Raw genomic sequence first — 22,324 nt, forward strand, 5'->3', positions numbered from 1 at the left:
GAGAGAGCATCGTGGACCGCTGCCTCCTGCATGCCTCCTACTGAGGACTGAGCCAGCAACCTGGGTGTGTGCCCTGACCGGCAATCCAACCAGGGACCCTCAGCCCGCAGGCCGAGGCTCTGTCCACCGAGCACACTGACCGGGGCTGGGTCTGCGATTTCAGAAGGAAGTGTACAGCCTGGCCTTTGGGAGGTGACGGGGGCCAGCATGGTGGGGGCGGGGGTCACATGACCAGGACCCAGGCGCCTGGAAAGTCCCTTTGGCGGAAGGGCAGCCCCAGGGGAGGGGGCATGGCCCACAGAGAGCCTGGCAGAGCCCAGGACTGACAGTCGGGCACCACGTGACGGTGCCACCACCTCAGGGGCGCTGGGCTCTCACCAGGGAGCGCTGCCCCCGGGAGAGGGGAGGAAGGGAAGGCTGCGCGGACGGTGGGCACATTGGCTGCCCCCCCGTGGGGCGCAGTGGCCCTCGGACCCCGCCTGCCTCGGTGCCTGTGGCGCGTCCACAGTGCAGGCCTGTGTGGGTCTCCCCCGCCCCCTCCAACTCAGATTGTCGGCTCTGCTTGCAACTCCTGATGCCTGGCCCGGAGTGCAGTCTGGGTGGCCAGGCGGCCTTTATGGCTAACACATGTGCGCATTCCAGCCCGCTCTGGCATTAACCTCTCCGGCTCTGGCTGAGCTCCGCCGTCCGTTCCTGCCGGGGACGGGTGTCGGGGGCAGAAGCCCAGCTACCACAGCCTCCCACCGCGGACGACCGGGGCGCCCTGCGGCTGGCCCTCGCCGGGGCACGCTCCGCTCCCTCCGCTCACAGGCCTCGCTCAGCCCCCGAGCCCTGCCGCCTTTCTCTCAGAGCCACGCGGCGCTGGCCGGCAGACACGGCCGCACCCCGGGGCTGCAGGGCCCAGAACGCCCCTGAGCGGCTCTGTCCGGCTCCCCAGCATCTGGCGCAGACAGGCCCAGGTGGGGACGCGCGGAGCCAGCAGGGCGCTGTTCGGCCCGGACACCAGGTGCCAACGCCCTCCCAGGAGTCGGCGAGACCCCGCGGACGCCGGCCCCGCTGCCAGCAGGAACCCGCAGGCCCGGCTGTGAGCCTGATGCCCGGGGCCAGACCCGGCGACGCCTCCACCCTCTCCCGCGTCTTAAGAGGCACAGCATTCAGACCCCCCCCCCCCCCCCCGAATTATTAATAAGTCCCGTCTGTGATTCACCTCCCACGGCAGGTGAGCGTTAGCGGTCAGGACGCGGTCTCAGGCCAGGCCCAGCCACTCAGTCTGCAAAGTGAGCTTCCCCAAACTCCAGTCAGGGAACCCTGCCAGATCCCTGCCCCCCACACACACACCACCCCTCCCTCCAGCCCTGCTTACACCGACGGCTCTGCCGCTCTGGGCCCTGCACACACCCCCCCCACCACCACCACCACCACACACACACACACACACACACACACACACACACCGCCCCTCCCTCCAGCCCTGCTTACACCGACGGCTCTGCCGCTCTGGGCCCTGCACACACCCCCACCACCACCACCACCACCACACACACACACACACACACACACCGCCCCTCCCTCCAGCCCTGCTTACACCGACGGCTCTGCTGCTCTGGGCCCTGCACACACACCCCCCCCCACCACCACACACACACACACACACACACACACCCCGTCCCTCCCTCCAGCCCTGCTTACACCGACGGCTCTGCCGCTCTGGGCCCTGCACACCCCTCTGCGCACTGCAGGTCGGCCCGGCCCAGGTCTCCGTCCAGCCGGCGACCAGAATCTCTGGGCCTTGGCTACCGAGTCCCAGGCAACTCCCAGCCACCCCCTCCCCCCACCCCGGGTCACGCGGTGTCCTTTAAGGAACAAGGTGGCGCCCCGACACCCTCGCCTCCGGTCTGGCCCGTGCCCAGAGCCCTCGTGCTGGCGCTCATTCCGCTCGCCCTTCACTTCCTTCCCGCTGCCCCCGCCGCAGAGGACGCCTCTGGGCAGCCGGCTCCCACCGAGCTTCCGCTCCCCACAGCAGGCCCTCGCTCAGGACCGCAGGAGCAGGGAGGACGCAGTTACAGGCACCCCACCCTGAACAGGGTCTGCCCCAGTCCCCGTTCCCGGCCCCCTCCCTCCCTCCCCTCCCCCCCCCCCCTCGGCCTCCTGACCCTCCAGCTCCTCAGTCGGAGGAAGAGGGCTGGGGACACGGGCAGCCTCCGGGAGGGCAGCCCAGGAGGGTGAGGCAGGAGGGCGCGGGGCTCCTGCCTCGTGGACACGGAGGCCCCACCGCAGAGAGAAGCAAACCCCATCGCTGCCACCGATCCCCGCCACCCCGTCCCCGTCCCTGCCTCCGCCCCTCGCAGCCCGAGCTCCGGTTCCCAGAAAAGGGACTGCCGCTCTCGCCCGCGGGAAGCCGTGGCCAGGGTGGAGGTGGGACGGGCAGACACCGTCAGGTGGTGATGGGAACCACCACGCTCTCCTCGGCCCCAGGCTCGCCCTCCCTCACACACACTCAGGGCCCCGGAGCTGTCCCCAGCGCTCCCTGCCGTCCCCGTCCACTCCTCCGCAGCTCCCACAGGGCCTGGCCCGCGGCCTGTCCTAACTCAGAGCTGGGCCACGGCCTGGGCCGCGGGACGGCCGGAGCCCACGCCCGCCTGCACCTCTGCACATCGCCGGCCACCGCGGCCAGCGCTCTCCTCCTGCGGCCGGGGCGCTGCTGTCGGGCAGCCGCGGAGGGACGCACCTGGGCAGACCCACGCGGGCTGCACCGCCCACGGGGCCGCACTCGGCTTCCTCTGACGTGTCTGCCGCGTGTCCAGGGGACCCACGTTATGTCAGGAACGAGGGCCATAAGCCAACACAGACAGACAGACAGACAGACAGACAGTCACAGCGGCCCCACCTGCACCACGCCTGGGTGGGTCCCACCTGCACCACGCCTGGGCAGCTCCGGCTTCCTATCTGCGCCCTTTGCTTTCTGATTAGCTCCTATCTGTGATTCACACCCCGCACCCCCGCCGGGACCCGGCTCCCCGCGGACGGGGCCAGGCCGGGCCGGAGGGAGGCCCGGTCACCGCACGGCCGGGCTGCCTGGGAGGCTGCAGCCGCCTCAGTGGCCGCTGAGTCCGGGCGGAGTGAGCAGATGCCCCAGCCAGCACATCTGACAAACGCGACTCCGTGCGTTCTCCTTCTCTCCTGGGGGCTGTTTGGTTGCAAGACAGACTGAACAGAACAGCGGGTCTGACACACAAAGGACTATTAACGAAGCGTCCACGTTAAGCTCCAGCCAGAAGCCGGCTGGAGTTCAGCACCCAGGGAGCCGGCGGCACAAAACACAGCCGATAGCCAAACCCTGCGCCGCCTCCATCGCAGGAGTTGGGGACACATGTATACACACACACACACGTGCACATGTGTGTACCTTGTAGACATGTGTGGGTACACTTGCATGCACGCATACACAGCACACGTGTGCGTGCACAGGCGTGTGTACAGGTGCATGGTTACATGTGTGCACACATGCTCACCATAAGGGGAGGCAGCAGGGGCCTGTGAAGGGTGTGCTTGGACTCCCCGAACCCCAGGTCCCTCTTACACGGAACAAACCCCAGTGGCAGTGCTTCTCTGATCACAGGTTTTGTGGGTGTTTCCACACAGTGACAACCTCAGAACGCCCCGGGATGTTCTCATTGCAGCTCAATTCCGTAAGCACTGACTGCCACACGGCACTCCGGGCACCGGGAACATCCGGATGTTTCTATCCTCACTGGCGCCCAGTGGGGGAGGCGAGGACTCTGCACAGTGACGGCCTCCAGCCAGGAGCGATTCCACCCGAGACGCTGCGGCGTGTGCGCTCAGAGCCGGGTCACAGGCGTGTGCGGGACTTCCCAGAGAAAGCCTAACCCTGGGAGGTGCCCGAGTTCAGAAGGCTGGGTGAAGGAGGGCGTGACCGGTCCACTGGGCACCCCCTGCCGGCCTGGACCCTCCCACCCACACGACCGCCTGTCCCACCCTCTCCTGTCCTGCCCCCCCCCCCCCCGGGGCTCCCGCATGAGGGGACGGCAGGCCCCGCACGCCCCGGGCTGGCAGCAAAGCAGCGGCCACTCTGGGTGACCCCCAGGTAACCCCCTCCCCCGGTAACCTCCCAGGGAACCCCACAGGGAGCCCGCCGGACACTTCCTCGCAGATGCTCTCTCTCCTTCCCCTGCTGCTCCCCTTCTTTCAAAACAACATGACCCCCCGCAGAGGGCCCCCCCCCCCCAGGCACCCGACCCTGGTGCCCCTTCCCTAACGGTGCCTCCAGCCCGGCCCCTGAGGGCAGAGAGGCCTCCAGGGTTTCCTTCTAGGAAGTGGGGTGCACGCCCACCTGCCTTCAGCAGCTTGTGAAGTCAGACTCTTTCCTCGCTGAAAGCGGGGACCCAGTCGCGCCCACCCCCAGCAGGCGCCATGCGCACGGAGGAAGGACAGGGACGGGGCAGGGTGGCCTCATGCCCGTCCGCCTCTGCCCGCCCACTGCCATCCGTGTGGGGTCTCTGTGCACCCACAGGTCGGAGTTTGTGTCCAAGACCGGGGCAGCAGGGGGCTCTGCACCCCTCAGGGGCCCAGCCCAGCCCAGGGAACAGATGCCCCACCCCCCGGAGCCCAGACACCCCAGGGGAGCCCCAGGAAGGCGCAGGGGCCAGCGTCCATTCACACAGACAACCGTGGTGCATCCAGGTGAACACGCAGACGCGGGCCCCACACTCCTGCTCACGCTGGCGGTCACGGCGGACGGTCACCGGGACAGAGGCCGTCAGGATGAGGCATGATGAGCGCCGTGACCTCTCGGTGCAGGTCCCAGGGCCACGCATGGAGAACGGGGGCCGGAGGCGGGGCCAGAGGACGGTCCCGCCAGCCAGGGCCAGGGCCTTCCTGCTCTCCTTACCTCAGGCCCCGGTCAAGGTCAAGGGCATGACCCCTGAGCCCCTGACATCAATCCCAGGGCCCTGAAGGCTGCTATCTGCTGCCAGAACCAGGCGAGGCCATCAGCCGGGCTCGTCAGCCTGCGGTTCCGGGCCTGCTGGGAAGGACGGCGGGGAGCCAGGGACATCAGGGACATGAGTGCCCGGCGGGGTCAGGGAGGAGCCGGTACTGACTCCCCGGGGGTGCAGGTGTCTGAGGGGCGCGAGCACGCGGCCCCATCGCTCGGGGGGAGGGAGACAAGGATGGCAAAGCCAGACAACGGCCCGGTCTGGGTGCTGGCGTCAGGGCCTCTCCTTCGCTTGGCGGCAGCTGGCAGCTGACCCGGGGGAAGGCATTCGGGACGGAACAAGCCGGCCCTGGCAGCGTGGTGAGCACAGCGACCCGCACCCACGAGGGTCTCGGGTTCGATTCCCGATCAAGGACACAAGGGCTCGTACCTGAGCTGCAGGTCACTCCCCAGCCTGTCGGGTGAGAGGGACCAGTCGGTGTCTCTCTCACCTCGATGTTTCTCTCCCCCTGCCCCTCTACAAAAATCAACTGGAGAACAATCCCTGGGTGAGGGTTAACAAAAAAACTTAAAAATTTAAAGATGCTATATAATAAAAGCCTCATATGCTAAGTGTCCGGCCGTTCATTCGACCCATCGCTAGGGCAGATTAGCTTGCTGCTGGCGTCCAGGTGATGGGGCCTGGCGAGATGGCGGGACATGCCCTGGGCAAATCCGTGCACGGGGCTGGTCTCAGTGCCCCGGAGGCCAGGCCGAGGGGCAGTAATGATAAAAGAAGGAAACAAGCCCCACACAGGGACCCTCAGCTCTGCGCACGCCTCTCAGAGGGCCCGGCCGGCCTGGCTCAGGGGCTGAGCGTCGACCTATGAACCGGGAGGTCAGGGTTCGATTACTATTCAGGTGGCCAGGGCACAGGCCCAGGGTGTGGGCTCCATTCCCAGTGGGGGCGTGCAGGAGGCAGCCGATCCATGATTCTCTCTCATCATGGATGCTTCTCTCTCTCCCTCTCCCTCTCTCTCTGAAATCAATAAAAAGACATATTTTTTAAAAAAGAGGGCACAGCTGCAGCTCACAGGGCACCAGCCTGTGCCAGGGCAGTGCCGTGCCCCCACCGAGCAGCTGGGGACACTGGGGCTTGCTCCCATCCAGGGAGCCCCCTCCCTCTGAGCCTGAGGCTGGCACTGAGCATAGAGGTGGCTGCCACGGGAACGCAGTGCGCAGCGAACAAAGGGAGAGACAAAGGGAGCGCTGGGGGATTTCAATAATCAATGCGGCCCGCCCCCCGCCCCCCCCCCCCCCCCCCCGGTCCCAGCTTCAGCCCAGGGGCACGAACGGATGTCCCAGGGCCCAGCACAGGTGCCAGGGAGGCCGAGGCAGGTAACACCTGTCCCCCAGACCCCGGCCGGACTCCCCACATTCACTACACGGGCCAGCAGGGGGGACACGGGCCAGCAGGGGGGGACACGGGCCAGCAGGGGGGGGGACACGGGCCAGCAGGGGGGACACGGGCCAGCAGGGGGACACGGGCCAGCAGGGGGGGACACGGGCCAGCGGGGGGGGGACACAGGCCAGCAGGGGGGGACACGGGCCAGCAGGGGGGGGACACGGGCCAGCAGGGGGGACACGGGCCAGCAGGGGGGACACGGGCCAGCAGGGGGGGGACACGGGCCAGCAGGGGGGACACGGGCCAGCAGGGGGGGACACGGGCCAGCAGGGGGGGACACGGGCCAGCAGGGGGGGGGACACGGGCCAGCAGTGGGGGACATGGGCCAGCAGGGGGGGACACGGGCCTGCGGGGGGGACACGGGCCAGCAGGGGGGGACACGGGCGTGGAGGTGCCTCGGGAAGCAAACGAGGTAGTCAGCCCCACAAGCTCACGGCACCCCGAGGGGGGGGGGCACCTCGCTCTCTTCCTCCAGAAGGTTCCCCTGAGAAGATGGGGGAGTCTCCAAGTGAGGTGCCCCCCATCCAAGGTCATGAGAGGTCACGCCTGTCCAAGGTCATGAGAGGTCACGCCTGTCCAAGGCCTCCCAGCTCCTCCCCAGCTCTTATCACATGAGAAGGCCAGAGCCTCGGGCCTCCCTGTCCCTGGGAGAGCTGAGAGCTCGGTGAGGACGAGAGGAACACAGCACCCGCCCCCACTTCCCCAGACAACACAGGACAGGCCCCTGGGGGGCCGGGAAGGCAGCGCGGGGACAGGGTGCTGGGGTCCCTGCGGGGCCTATGGGGACGCGGAGGGAACGGTAAGGGGCCGCCGGGCCTCACACACGCACAGCCAGCACCGGGCTGGGAGCGGCAGGCGCCGTAAGAGGCTCCGCTCTCCCTGCGGTGGTGGGACCATTCTGATTTAAATGGGGTGCTCGCCCAAACCTCACCACCCCACAGCAGCGGGCACGGGGGGCCGGGCAACCGCTGCTGGGAACAGGGTGCACGCTGCCCGCTGTTAGAAAACGGGCCTCAGGGGCCACGAGGTTTCCCCAGCGGCCCCAGCACAGGGCCCCTCCTCAGCGCGGGTCCTGGACTCTTCTCGGGAAGGGGACCCCGAGTCCCCCGCGGGCTGTGCTCGGGGACTCAGAGCCCCCGATTCCCCCTCAGCTCCTGCAGCCCCCGAGGAAGCCGGCCGGAGCCTCCTGGCCAGGAGCCTGTGACGAGGGCGGGTGGGAGGTGCCCGCCACCCTCCGCACCTGGCACCTCTGCCAACGCCCAGGAAGTCGGCACCGGGGCCCAGTGGCTCCGGGCGGGGCGGGGCAGGGCCGAGGGCCAGCCTTCCGCCGGAGACGGAACACCTTCTCTGGGTAAAAATTAACCAGCGGCCACCAGATGGCCCGGGCTGGGCCTGCCGCTCGGACCTCCCTGCCCGCAGGCCGGCCTCCCCTGGCACAGGCCTCGCCGGCTGTGTCGCCATCACCACGTCCCAGGCCAAGCCTGGGCAGCCGGTGGCTCCCCGAGAAGCGGAGCCGCAGGGACAGCGAGTAACTGCTCCCCATCCGGGCTGGGGCGGCTCCCACCGGGACCTTCCCCCCATCAAAGCCGTCTCCGGAGAGAGAACCGCCTTTCAGCGAGAATAAACCAAGCAAAGGCCGTTTAAACCACAGCCGTTCTCCCTGCTTGCTCGTCGCACTCATCACGGAGTTCACACAACCTGTCAGGCCGGGCCGGCTGCTGCCGCAGCTCCCTGCCCGGCACAGACACGGGCAGACACAGGCGGGACACGCGTGGGCACGGCGGGACCCCATGACCGTGCTGGACACACAGGTGAAGGGGCTTCAGAGTCTGTGCTCACCCAAGGGCCAGCCCACAGCTGCACAGTCAAAGCTCGGGAGCCGCCCAGCCCCTCAGTGCCTGCGTGACACCAGATGTGCCCACCAGGCGGCGGGGAGCAGGCTGCCGGCGAGGGGGGGGGTGGGGGGGGCGGGAGCAGGCGGCCGGGGGGGAGGGGAGCAGGGGGCGGGGGGAGCACGTGGTGGTGGGGGGGGCGGGAGCAGGCGGCCGGGGGGGGGGGGGGAGCAGGGAGCAGGGGGGAGCATGCGGCCGGGGGGGAGGGGGGGAGCAGGGGGCCGGGGGGAGGGGGAGCAGGGGGCCGGGGGGAGCATGCGGCCGGGGAGAGCAGGGGGCCAGGGGGAGGGGGAGCACACGTCCGGGGGGAGCACGTGGCCTGGGGAGAGCAGGGGGCCAGGGGGCCAGGGGGAGCACGCGGCCGGGGGTAGCACACGGCCGGGGGAGAGCAGGGGGCCAGGGGGAGGGGGAGCACGCGGCCGGGGGAGAGCAGGGGGCCAGGGGGAGCGGGAGCACGCGGCCGGGGGAGAGCAGGGGGCCAGGGGGAGCGGGAGCACGCGGCCGGGGGAGAGCAGGGGGCCAGGGGGAGGGGGAGCACGCGGCCGGGGGAGAGCAGGGGGCCAGGGGGAGGGGGAGCACGCGGCCGGGGGCGGCCATCGCACCGGCCTGGCTCGGGCGGGCCCTGGGACGTGATGCGGAGGGAACCGGCGGTCACAGGCAGACACTGTGGAGTCCGCTCTCAGGAGGCCCGACAGTAGCCAATTCATGGGGACAGAAAGGAGCCGGTGGTGCCAGGGGCGGGGGCGGGGGCGCTGGGGAGTGAGTGGGTGATGGGGACAGAGGCTTCGCTTTGCAGGAGGATGAGCTGTGGATGGACGTGGTAACGGCCGCACCGTGTGGGAGTACTTAGTGCCGCTGAGCTGTGCACTTAGAAACAATTAGGCCTGGCCGGTGCGGCTCAGTGGTTGATCATCAGTGGCTGATCGCACCAGGGTCACGGCTCCATCCTGTGTGGGGGTGCGGGAGGCAGCTGGTCAATGACTCTCTCATCACTGATGTTTCTAATTCTCTCTCCCTCTCCCTTCCTCTCTGAAGTCAATAAAAAGTATTTTAAAAATAAAATAAAAATGATGAAAGTAGTAAACTTTGTTACATGCATTTTATCACAATCAAAAGAAGCGTGTGTTCTTTGACCTTGAACGGCCTTCAGTCCCTCCAAGGACGTGGCTAGTCGGGCCCTTGCCCCTGGATGACCCCATGGTCACCGAGCCCGGCCGCACATCCACGGACAGCCCCCCCACCCCCCCCCCGTGCTGTCCTCCACACGCGTGAGCCCAGCTGTCACGGGGAAATGCTGTCCCAGCCAAAAGGCACCAGACAGTGTGTGTGATCTCAGCTTGTAAACCGGACGCACAGAGCGTGCCCGGTGCAAGCGAGGGACCCGCCGAGGGCAGAACCTCCTTCCTGCGTCCTGTCTCCATCTGCTCCGCCTCGCACGTGTGGGTGACTAATCCCTTTTAGGCTGAGTCAGAGGATGACTTAGGAGCAAGACACGCCCACAACCTGAGACTCTCCCGCCCTGAGCCACACGGAGCCAGCCCGGCCCGCCAGCCCACCGAGCACTGCCCAGGCCTCTCCCGCATCCCCACCTGCGGCCTTCCGAGGAGTGACGCCGGAAAGGCCTGTCCTGGGCCATCCCAGCTCACTGCCCCCGCCCCCTCGCCCTGTCCCCGCCGTCTCACAGGCCTCCGTGGATCACACCGGGACCCGACGTTCCCGCAGGGCCGGGCCTGGAGCCCAGGACCCCGGTGCGGAGGGCCCAGAGGTCACTCACAACCACACGGGGGGGAGCGCGTGGCGAGCCCCCGAGAGCCGAGTCCCGGCTGCGGGAGGGGCGGGCGGCACCGTGACAAAGGGCGGCTCTCCCAGGTGGTGGCGGCCGGCGGGGCGGCCCCTCCCAGCCTGGAGCCTGCGCCGCACCTTTGATCCGCGTCCAGGATCCCCCGTGGGGGGGCGCTCGGGAGGTGATGGATTCCGGAGCAGCGCCAGGACCGTCAATGGGGCCCTTTTGTTCGGCTCCGGGGGAATGTGTGCAGAACCGCCGGCGCCCGGACGGCCCGGCCCGGCCTGCCGGGGCGCGGCGGCCAGAGGTGGCTGCTCCCGTGGGCTGCGGTGAGAGGGCACCCCGCTGTGTCCGGGCGCTCCTCTGGCCTCCGAACCTCAGACCGGAGAGCCGGCCCATGCTCCCGCCGCGGGCGCCGCGGCACCGCGAGGGGTGGCCCTGGCGCCCCGGAGGCCCCGTGCGGGCGCAGCGGCCGGAGGGACGGCACTGCGGGCCGCGGGAAGCGGAGAGGGTGCCGGGTCTAACACGCGTGAGAGCAAAGCCGGGCAGAGGCTGCGTGGGGGGCTCCTCTCTCCCAGGACAGAGGAGGAGGAAGGCAGCAGCCGCCACCAGCGAAATGGGCCCCGAACTAGAGCCCCAGAGGAGGGAAGGGGGGTGCAGAGAGGCCCAAGCCTCCCCTTTACCCCCTGCCCCCAGGGAGCAGCTGCCGCAGAAACCCTGGCCACTGTGGCCCCAGGCTCCTCAGAGCTCCACCCAGAAAGGGGCGGGCCAGGTTGGAGCCCCTGGAGGCCCCTGATCTTAGGAACAAGTCCCAGCACTGCAGAGGGACCCCCAGCACCACACCCCACACACACTCGCAGGCTCGGGTCCCTAGGGATTTAGTGGGTCCTCACCTTCTGTGGACGATGGCCAGGCCCAGGCTCTGTCCCCAGACACATCTGGGTTCCAACCCGACCTGGACCACCAGCCCTGGGACAGGCGAGTTTTTTAAGCTCAGGGAGCCTCTGCCCAATTCCAAGAAAGGAGACAAAGCCACGCCTCGAAGTTACTGAGCTGGGAGCAGGAGATCCTGCTGCTTACCCAGGGGACACATTAGCAAAGGTCTATCTCCCGGAGGTGGTGGCTCTCAAGACTGCCCAACCAGAGGGCCTTTTCATGGCCACTGACAGGGACACCAGACACATACATGTTCTTATTATTTAGCCCATTGGGACAAAATACAGTAATTCCGATCACTTCCTTCTTTTTTAAAAGAATTACTATGACTCTTTTTAAGGGTCTAGGTGTCACCATGCTGGTGGTCAATCCCTCCCTATACTTATGGCTCCTAACAGTGGCCCAGGCGGTGGCCACCTGCCTCCCGGGCGCCCTCCCTCCTGTCCAGCAGGGGTCTGGACACCGGGTGGGGGACACTGGGCGGGTGGGAGGGAGCATGGCGGTGGCGGGACATCCCTGCTCCCCCGAGCTCCCTGCCTCCTGGCAGCCGGGCCAGGATGGTGGGAGGGCCGCGGGGCAGGCAGAGCCAGAGGGCTGCCCAGCCCTCCTCCTCGGTCCCCTGCCTGTGAGAGGGGCCTCCACGCGTGCTGGGTCAGAATGCTCCCATCTCGGCCTCACCTCTCCCCTCCTCCCTCTGGCCAGTCTGCCTCCCTCCCAGGCCATTTGTACCCCCAACACCAGCAAGACCACAGCCCGGGCACAGACTCTGACCCAGTGACCTTCAGCGCCCAGGGTCACATTGCAAGTGGCTCCATTTAAACCATGAGGTGCCAAAGCTACTTAGTAGGAGTCAGTCCATCTGCAACCAGAAGCACCAACGGGGCCCAGCTGTTTCTTCGGCGGGGATGTGTAAACAGAGAATCGGGTGCAGCCAGACCCAGGGCCCGCTGTGAGGGGAGGACCCACTCACCGGGCAGGGGCAGGCCTTGGCACCCACGGTCCTGGCCGAATCCCGGCTCACCTCCCACGCCATGTGTTTTGCCTCAGTTTGCACACCTGCAGAATGGATCTTAACCCCGACTACCCCCCAGGGCTGTTATTCGGATGGAATGAAAGCAGGCAGGGCCAACACTCCCCCACAGACTCGGGCTGTGTGTCTGAGCGGGCCTGGTTCGGTCTCACAGGACGGTCACCACCTCCTTGTCTGGGGGCAGGACTGTCCACAGAGGCCCAGATCCCCCGCCAGCAGCCCTCCCCTCCAGCCCGCAGGCCCGCAGCTGCCTTTAATACTTGTTGATTGATTTGCAAACATGAGCTGCCAGGGCCTCAGGGACAAGCACACCCCGTTCCACAGGCGCCCGGCCCGCACCTCAGGGATATCCAGACCAAACCTCCGGACCCCACCGCACAGCAGCGGCTCCGAGGGCCGCGCACCAGGCATGCGCCTGCCTGCACACCGCCTTTCGCTTAGGGCGAGTCCCGCAGGTCCTGCCTTCACGGGGCCGCCAGAGATCAAAGCTGTGAGGGCTGGGCGCCCTCCCCCCCATACACACACATACACACACTCACTCACACACACACACACACACACACACACACAGGTGCTGCCGCCCACACGGCGCTTCCATGTTGCAGCGGGTTAGAGTGGGGCCCCGGCCGTCCCAGACGGAGGGGTCTGTCCTTCCCGCCACCGACTTCCAAGTCCCTTCCAGCCAAGCCCGGCGGGGCGCGGCGCGGGGCGCAGGAGACCGTCCCTCCTCCGCTGTCAGCGGCGGCGCAGCCACAGGTGGGGCGCCCGGCCCGGCCCGGCCCCCGCCCGCAGTCCACGTTCGGTCCTGGAGAGTGAAGTCCAGCAACAGCGCCCTCCGCCCGCGTCCCAGCCCCAGCCCAGCCCCGTCCCCCCTCTCCGCCCGCCGCTCCGCCGCGTCCCCGGCCCCGGCCCCGGCCCCCATCCCGCCGAGAAAGTCCCTCCGGCCCCGGACCGCGCCTCCACAGCCCGTCTCGGACCCCGGACCCCGGACCCCGGTCCCCGCGCCGATCCCTCCGCGCCCCGGACCCCGCACCCTGGTCCCTCCGCGGGCGCGGAGCAGCGCCGGAGCGCAGACAAAGCGGCCCGGTACCTGGAGTGGGTCCCGGCGATGGCGCAGCAGCCCGGCCGGCGGAGAGCAGAGCAGCGGGGCGGGCGGTGCTCCCGCTCCCGCCGCCGCAGGGCCCCCTCGAGGCCGCCAGGGGCAATCGCGCCCGCGCCGCTGGCCGGTCACCTGGCCGCGCGCCCTAACAATGCGGCCCAGCCGGGCGGGCCGCCCCGAGCGCCCGGGGGCCTCCCCGCGGGGGCCGGGCGGGCCGGGGCCCAGGGGGCAGCCCCCTGAGTGCTCCCGGGCTGCTCCGGGGGCGGGCCCAGGGTGGTTCCTGCACAACTTCTCCCCTTTCCCCCCGCCGCGGGGACAGGGCGCAGGCTGCACCCCCTGCCCGCCTGCGGCCTCCGGCAGGGTTCCTGCACCCAGAAAGCCCAGAGCCCTCCGGGCGGGGCCCCCGGGGAGCGGAGGGGGGCCCCCTTTGGGGGTCATGTGACTTCTCCAAATGTGCGGGATCCAGAGAGGCCAGGGCGGGCGGCAGGGCCCCGCAGAGGGATGCTCAGAGGAGTCGAGGCAAGTGGATGCCAGCACCCCAAGATCCAGGGCCCGCTCATCCCTGCCTCGGTTTCCCCACTGCAGCAGTCTGGGCTGGGCACAGGCTCTCAGACACTCCGCAGAGAGAGAAGGGCTCTCCCTCCGCACTCCCTGTGACGCAGGGAAACCCAAGGGCACCCCAAGGTCACAGCAGGCGCCAGCTGGAAACACTGCCCTACCTCCAGGAGGCTGGGCGGGGGTGTTTTATCAGTACGGCCCCACCCAAACCCACCGCCCTCGGGGAGGGGCCCTGCGGTGCTGCCCCTGCAGGGGGCAGGGGAAGAAAGGGAGCTACGGAGAGGGGCCGGGTTCCTCTCTGACCCTGCACCCCCCCTCTAGAGACTGGAGCCCGCTGCCTGTGGGGTGCGGGTCGTTATTGCTAGAGAGGTCAAAAGCACAGGCCCCCCTGACTGGGCTGGTTATCCACCCCGAGGTAAAAGCTTCCGCCTCCAGAGGGAGACCCTGCCCGAGAGGCGAGGGGCCTCAGGGAGCGGAGGGTCCAGCCAGCTGACCCCTGAGCGGGGCTCAGGCTGGTGCTTGCTCTGAGCCCTCTCTACCGAGAGGGGCCAGGTTGGAATCCTAGGTAACTTGCCCGGCTGGCAGCGTGGCTCAGCTGGTTGGCACCATCCCATGCACCAAGAGGTCACCTGTTCCATTCCCAGTCAGGGCAGAGCACCAGGTTACAGGCTCGATCCCCAGGAGGAGGCAGGCAGGAGGCAGCCAATTAATGTCTCCCTCTCCCACTCCCTCTCCCTTCCTCTCTTTCTAAAATCAATAAAAACATACACAATCAAAGGCTAATATGCAAATTAACCAAACGGCAGAGTGACTGGTCGCTACGACGCACACTGACCACCAGGGGGCAGATGCTCAGTGCAGGAGCTGCCCCTGGTGCTCAGGGAACTCCCAGAAGCTGGGCTCTCAGCTGGCGAGTGCAGTGCTGGTCGGGGAGCCTCTCCTGCCGCCGTGGCAGCGCTAAGGATGTCCGACCGACAGCTTAGCCCGCTGCCCGCGCTCCTGGGCTGTGAGAGGGCGCAGGCCAGGCTGAGGGGCCCCCTCCCCTGAGCGCATGCATTTTGTGCACCGGGCCTCTAGGTAAAAATGGTGATCTGAGGCAGCTTCCCGAAGTCCCACAGCCGATGAGAGCAGAAGCCCTCCCGAGCTGCCGGCTCGGCGCAGCTGGACCGGCTCCTCTCCGGTGAAACACCTCCCCCACACACCGCCCCCCACCGGGCATCACAGCACCTGTCACAAGGTCAAGGTCGTCTGGGGTGGAATGACTAAGTGACCTTGAACTCCGTCAGGTACTGAGCGGACAGGTCTCACCCTCACAGCTGGAAAGCTGAGGCTCTCCCCCCCTCTCCTCGGCTCTCTCCCTCAGACGGCCCTCCTGCGTCCCCGCCGGCTGGGACGCCTCTCCGGAACCGCAGAGCCTCGCTGTGCACCCCGGCCTGGCCCCGCGGAGAAGGCACGCCGGCCGTGTCCCCGTGCTGACCCGCCGGCTGCCTCCCGGGCGCCCACATCCTCCCGGTGGAAGGCTCCAGGCTGGGCCTCCCGCCTCGCAGGCCGCAACTAGAGTTTCCAAGAATTTAAACAAAAGCAGGGCCTGTGGCAATTATCCGAGAAGGGAGAGCACATTTTTCCCGTTCTCACCCACCCCAGATGCCTCCATCTGAAAACAAAGGTCTCAGCCCGGCAGAGGGGGAGTGGCCTGTGCCGGAGCCCTGCCCCTCCCGCTGCAGAGGAGGGCGGAAGCACGCCCCTCCCCCCCTCTTCCCCCTCCCCCAGCCCTCCCACCCCTCTCAGCCAGGAGGTCTGGAAGCACTTTTTGGAAGCCTGTCACTGCAGAACGCGGTCTCAGCGATGTTCAGTGTCGCACAGATCCGTGTCCCTTGATCAGGAGGTACGGGGGCCATGACGTGGGTCTTCTCTCCCGTTTTCTCTGCCTGCACATTCCTTCCCAGAGAGCCCGAAGGAGCAGGCCGCGAGGGGAGACGCAGCTGCCGGCTCCCGGGCTCGGCCAGGAGTGTGGGCACCCCCTGCCCGGTCCCTTTGACACCGCCCCCGCTGCCCCGACACGCCGGCCATCCTCCCTGCCCTGCTCTCCCAGACACGCCTCACCTTCCCGACCCGGCCCCACCCACACCAGCCTCTGCAGACGGGGCCTCAGCCTGGGCGCAGTGACCGCCGGGCTGCCCTCCGGGTCCAGGGAGGGTCCCAGAGGTGACAGTCACTCTGAGGGGCCGTGTGTCCCGGGGCCACGCGGTCAGTCCTGGATGGAGCCCCCAAGGGTGACCTCAGACCAGGCCCCTTCGCCCCGGGACCATCCCCGCAGGAGGCCGCTGCCTGTGTCTGGAACATCATCCCGGACGCCGAGTGCTCACACATGGGCATCAGCTAAAGCAACAGGGTCGCCCGTGAGAATGTAGGGGCGGGGCGGGCGGAGGGGACAGTGTGTGTGTGAACACCATTCATGCTACCGTGTGACCGTGTGACTTTCTGACCTTTGCTCCGCCTGTACAACACCTGACTTACCCCGAGGATAAGCAGGAGAAACACAGTCACCTTATCCACGCGTTTTATACAACCAGACCGAGGTGTTTCTACGCAGTGTGTTATAATAACAGCAACCAAACCACAGATCCTCGGCCGTCTGACTGCCTTGTCCTGTGGGAGCCACCGACTGGCAAACCGCCTGGATTGGTGGGGTTGGTGGCAGTCCGATCTGTGGGCTCCTGCTCTCACGGAGCACCTGCCCCGGAGCCCGGAGGAGCGGTGCATGCAGAGGGCAGGGTTTCCGCACAGCGCCATGGCAGCCCCGGGACCGGCACCCAGCACAGCCTGCAGGAGGGGAGCCTCGGGCTGTGAGCCTGTGTTCTCCAAACTGGGGGGTGGGGGCTGGCACCGCCCCAACAGGACTAGGACCTCGGCGCGCTGTGGCCCCAGCACAGCACAAACCCGGGGCCAGGCTGCGTTTGGGTCTCCGGCTGAGCACACGGTCCTTACAACCCGCACGGTGGCCCCGTGGCTCCGGGATGCGGGATTTCTCCACCGGAGAAAGAAGACTGAAGCGGCTAGGCTAAGGTGACCAGACGTCCGGCTTTTGGTGGGACAGTCCCGCTTTTTAACAATTTGTCCCGCAGTGTTTAAAAAAAAAAAAAAATCCAATTTTTTCTTTTTTTTAACACCGCGGAACGCAGGACAAATTATTAAAAATCAGGACTGTCCCACCAAAAGCGGGACGTCTGGTCATCTTAGGCTAGGCCAGGAGGCCAGGGGCCCAGGGCGGTGGGTACGGACCCCTCGCCCACACCCTGAGCCCTGTCCCGTCTTGTGCTCACAGCCCCACCTACAGGCCCCAGACAACCCGCTGGGCAGGAGGCACCTGCTCCAGGAAGCGGCCCCCGCCCTCACTGGGCCTGTGATTGGGGCCGGAGGCTGGGTAAGCCCTTGCAGACCCGGCTGCAACCCAGGCAGACATCTGAGAGGAGGCGGGGTGCAGAACCAGCCGCTGCGCTAAGGACTGAGCGGGAACTGGTCCCTGCCCGCTGGCGGCACGGAGTCCCAGCCACACCACCACCGCCGCCGCCTCCGCCGCTACCGCCGCAACATGCACGGACGTGGAGGGGAGCGTGGGGCTCAGAGCTAGAGGCCCCCAGGGGCAGGAGGAGGGCTCACTCCCAAGGGCCCGCCAGCGCCTCTCCCCGAGGGCTACGGGGCCTCCGGGCGCCTCGGACATCTTTGGCCACATCCCAGCCGTGCCATGACTCAGAGGCCGTTAGGGACTGAACTGTGTCCCCCAAAACCCACGTCCTGGGGTCCTACCCCCAAAACCTCGGAACATGAGGGATTTAGAGACGGGGTTTGCAGGTTATGAACATAAGGCCCAGGTCTTGCCCTGTGGCTGAGTGAGGGGCGGCCCGCTGCCTGAGACTGAGCCCAGCCCAGCCCGAACCCAGTGACTCCCGGGAGGCGCTGGGGCTGGAGGGCTGTCCAGTCTTCCGGCTTCTACACTCGACAGCGCAGAGAAATGCCCATCGGAGCAGCAGCCGCTGACCAGGCTGGGGGTTTGCTGAGCTTTTGCACGTAAACAATGACAACTCGGGAGAACCTCTCAGCTGTTACGGGCAGCTTCCCGCGGAGGTCAAAGCTGTCTGGGGCCTGTAGGTGGGGCTGTGAGCACAAGACGGGACAGGGCTCAGGGTGTGGGCGAGGGGCTCCGTACCCACCGCCCTGGGCCCCTGGCCTCCTGGCCTAGCCTAAGATGACCCACACCCTGCACACCTGGTGCTCGGGACCCTGTCCCCTGCTCGGCAGGCCTGTCCCCCCGCCTCTCCTCAGACATCCTGGTCCTAGGGACCCCGGCTCCCACCACGCCCCTACCCTCCTGTCCCATCAGCCTGTGCTGCCCCGGCCCAGCCCTCACCGCTCAGAGCTGCCCGCTCCGGGGAGGACCTGCCCTCCCCTGGCACCTTCCAGCCCTCCATGCCCCGTGCCCTTTGCACGGTGCGCCCGCTTCTAACCCTCGGACCACAGTTCTGGGCAATGGCACCATTTTCTGCGGATGACTGGGTCCGGGGGGAGGAGGGGCGAGCCGCAGCCACCTACCCACACAGCCAGGCCCCCCCCCGGCGCTGCCGGGCCTGAGGCCACTGGAGCTCTGCGACCGCGAACTGGGGCCTCCGCAGTCCGGTACCTGAGGGGGTTTTCTCCCCGCAAACACCCGCAGAGTGGCAGACTCAGGGCCACTCTGCAGATTCCGCCGACAGCCACCAGGAGCAGCCAGGAAAGACGCTGTGAGCTGGGCATCCACCCCCGGGCTGCTGGGCGCCTGCCGGGCCTGCTGGGAGCCGCCAGACCAGGGCCCTGACAGGTAAGACAGGAGCATCTGTGACCTGCTCCCCCAGCCCCTGCGCACACACAGACACCGTCCCAGGAATTACATATAAAACCGTGCTCCTCCACCACGGGAGGTTCCTCCTGGACACGCCTTCCTGCGGGGCAGGCCTGGCTTCTCAGAAGCCACAGGCTCCCTCTGGGGAGGCATCGCTACTCCGGAGGCCCCTCCGCCCCAACCTCCGGCTCCAGGATGCGCCGGGCAGCAACCCGGAGGCAGTGCGAGGGCCTGCTGGTGGGCGCCCGCGACCTCCGACCTCAGGCCTGTGCTCTGCGATGGCTCTGGCTCTGGTTCTGAATTTGAGAGCGCCCCTCTGCCTGACCCGTGCTCAAAGGAAAAGCCAGGTGCTCTCCCTCTGGCCGTGTCTCTGCCCCCTCACTGGCCAGGTGTACATTCACGCTCACGGGCACCGTGTGTCTCTGACTGCAGCTCCCGGGCACAGCCTGAGCCCCCTGCAGGTGGAACCGGCGCGGCCAGGGAGCTGCTGGGCGGCCTGGCATTAACGGCCCTCTCTGTGCCTGCTTCTTCCTGCCGGCTCAGTGGCTCAGCACCAGGCCAGCCAATCCGCGCGTGCCCCGTGCTGGCTGCAGCGAATCCCAGGCCTGGCGCAATGTGGGCCCTCGCCACTCTCCTGGGCCAGAACGTGACAGCAGAGGTCCTGGGACCGGGCCTCCCTCCGTTCTGGAAGGAAGCCCGGCTCCTCCCCATGCGAGAGCCCAGGCCTGGGAGCCGAATGGGACGTGCCTCTCACAGCCGCGCTGGGGGAGGGGCGGCTGCGGAGGGTCCCTGGCCCAGCTCCGCATTCCAGCCGAATTCCAGCCGCCCAGGAATGTGCTGCCCGGGGCCTGCCTGTTTCTGTCCCGAGAGCTGAGCTCGGTCACCTGGAGCTTCCTCAGGAGCCCCTTCTGCTTCCCGGGGTGGGGGAGGGGGGGGGGAGAGCCTGTGTGTGTGTGTGGGGGGAGGGGGTGGGGGTGCGGGGGGAGAGCCTGTGTGTGTGTGTGTGTGGGGGGGGAGGGGGTGTGGGGGGAGAGCCTGTGTGTGTGTGTGGGGGGGTGCGGGGGCAGAGCCTGTGTGTGTGTGGGGGGGGTGCGGGGGGAGAGCCTGTGGGGGGGGGTAGGGAAGAATCTGAGTGAATTAGGAATCTGATGCCCGGCGTCTAGGCCCAGCTCACTGCTCCCCCAAAAGCGGCTGCCTGACCGGGAAGTGGGGGGCACGGGGAGTGGGGCTCACAGCTGCAGACTGTTGTGCAGTGTGAGAGCAACCTGGACACAGAAAGGAGGCTTGGAAGGAGTCGAACTCAACACCACTCCCCGCAAGGGCAGAAGTGCCCCCGTGTGTCCCTCACTCAGCCCCCGGGACCCCACACCCACTCATTCCTCCCTCACCCAGCCCCCCGGACCCCGCACCCACTCATTCCTCCCTCACCCAGCCCCCCGGACCCCGCACCCACTCATTCCTCCCTCACCCAGCCCCCCGGACCCCGCACCCACTCATTCCTCCCTCACCCAGCCCCCCGGACCCTGCACCCACTCATTCCTCCCTCACCCAGCCCCCCGGACCCCGCACCCACTCATTCCTCCCTCACCCAGCCCCCCGGACCCCGCACCCACTCATTCCTCCCTCACTCAGCCCCCCGGACCCCACACCCACTCATTCCTCTCTCACCCAGCCCCCCGGACCCCGCACCCACTCATTCCTCTCTCACCCAGCCCTCCGGACCCCGCACCCACTCATTCCTCCCTCACCCAGCCCCAGAGGGACCAGTGGCCAGATTGCTCAGAGGCTGCCAAACAGCACCCAGGAAACCCCAGTCCTCAGGGGGTACCCTGAAAAAACCCAAACCCCAGTGTGGAACCCTGAGAAACCACAGCTCCCCATGGTTTCACCCCAAAAGCCCCAGGCCCACAGGATCCATAGAAACCGCCGGGATCCCACCTGTCATACTTCGAGAAATGGCGGGATCCCCAGGGCTGCACCCCAAGAACTACCAGGACCTCCAGGGTTTCTGAGCATGTGCAAGTGTGAGTGTGCAGGACACATGTCCGATGTGTGTTCGCATACATATGCACGTGCACACACATGTCTGCATTTAGAAACAAAGTCATGTACCTGTAGACACAGGCAGAGTGACCATGGCCCCGCGGTCCCGGGGGGACCCGGGCACTGTCCTCTCTGGCCAGGGGGGACTGCCAGTCCCGGCCGGGCTGGAGTGCTCCCTCCTCCCTCCCACAGTGGCTGGGGGAGGAGCCGGTGGCTGAGGCCTCCAGCTGGCTCCCTTTGTGAGCGCCCGGGGCAGACTTAGAAAACGCTTTCAAACTCTTTCATGTTCCAAAGTCTCAGCAGGGAAGCCACAGAGCCTGTGTGCACGTGCCTGGGGTGCCTGGGGGTGGGACAGCGCCCCCCCCCCCCCCAGCCAGCTCGCCCGCACCTCCCTGCCGTGGCCGTCTCCCCATCGCAACTGCATTCCTCCCAGGTTTCTACTGCGACTCAGGAAGGACCTGGGCAACAACCAGATTTCAGGTCCGAGCCCAAGGCCAGGCGCCAAGGCCGGTCTGTTTAATTTCCAGTCTCCCCCTCAGCCACTCCCCCTCCCGGTTTATATGAGAAACGCACTCCCAACGGGAGAACCTGAGGGAACGCCGCACGTGCCTCCCGCCCGCCCCCTCCCAGCCGGTCGCCCGGTCTTCCTGGCGGTTCTCGCCCGAGCTCTGATAAAGTGGCCCAGCCGGCCTAGCCTCCCCCATGTCCCCACAGGGCCTCGGCTGAGCCCTGGGCTGTCTGCCCGTCACCGCAGGTGCCTCCTGGAGGCCTGTTTCTGTCCGGAGGAGCCCGATGAGCACCGTCACTGTGCCGCCCGGCACTCACACCAGCGCTCACTCAGGGGCAGAGGGAGGGCGCCCGGCGCTCACACCAGCGAGTGCGGGCTGAGGTGGGGCCGTGTCCTCTTCCCTGTCCCCAGGGCGGGCCCCCGGGCTGCGGGGCACATGGTCACGGGGCGGGGGTTAAATGCCGTTCCCAGGAGTGCAGCACGAAGGAGTGCGGCCTGCTTGGGACCACACCGCTGGGCGAACAGAAGATAAGAAGTGAGGAGATTAAGATATTAAAACTCCCAGTCTGGGGGAGGGGCCAGGCCGTGGCGAGGAGATGACACGCACCCCGAATCTTGCCGGAAGGGACCGCTGCCTTTCCGTTCACACAGACCATTGACACGATCTCTCCTTCATCTCTCCCCAACAAACCGCTGACGAGCACGTTTCCTTTTGGTGGGAAGCAAACGAGAACCAACGTGAAGGCCTAGGAGGGCATTCAGGCCGTGAATCATGTTTAACCCAAAACTACGCCCTCGCCCAGGGCGCACCCCATCCCATCCGCCAGGGGGACACCAGGAATGCCATGGCCACACGGCAGCCGCTCGCGGGAGCCAGGCCTCCAAAATAGACTGGAAATTACAGGACGCCCGTGGGACCCGAGGGAGGCCGAGGTTCCCACGCCAGGCCTGCCCCCATGTTCCGGAGGATCAGGGTGCCCGGGCCCGGCCCCAGGGAAAACCCAGGCTGTGTGCCCCGTGGCCCTGCCCGGGGTGCGGGTGCGGGTGCGGGTGCTGGTGCGGGTGCGGGTGCTGGTGCGGGTGTGGGATGTGGGGTGCTGTGAGCTCCCAGCCTCGCCTGCCTCTCAGGCCTTGCGATTGGCAGTGGGATGCAGAGCGAGGCGGCCCTGGGAGCGGCTCTCGTGGTAGGACAGTGGCTGTT

General features: G+C 67.3%; 1 protein-coding gene across 1 annotated transcript in view; it reads right to left on the reverse strand.

Annotated features, from left to right (window-relative positions):
• The window catches only part of TNS3 (tensin 3), an 88,028-nt gene extending 74,753 nt beyond the window's left edge, over nucleotides 1–13,275 (reverse strand). The window contains 1 exon segment of the mRNA XM_084897703.1: nucleotides 13,130–13,275. The gene's annotated coding sequence lies outside the window, so the exon portion shown is untranslated.
• Nucleotides 13,276–22,324: the final 9,049 nt, after the last annotated feature.

Source organism: Pipistrellus hanaki (genome assembly GCF_964339955.1).
Source record: "Pipistrellus hanaki genome assembly, chromosome: 10".
NCBI classification, from domain to species: Eukaryota; Metazoa; Chordata; class Mammalia; order Chiroptera; family Vespertilionidae; genus Pipistrellus; species Pipistrellus hanaki.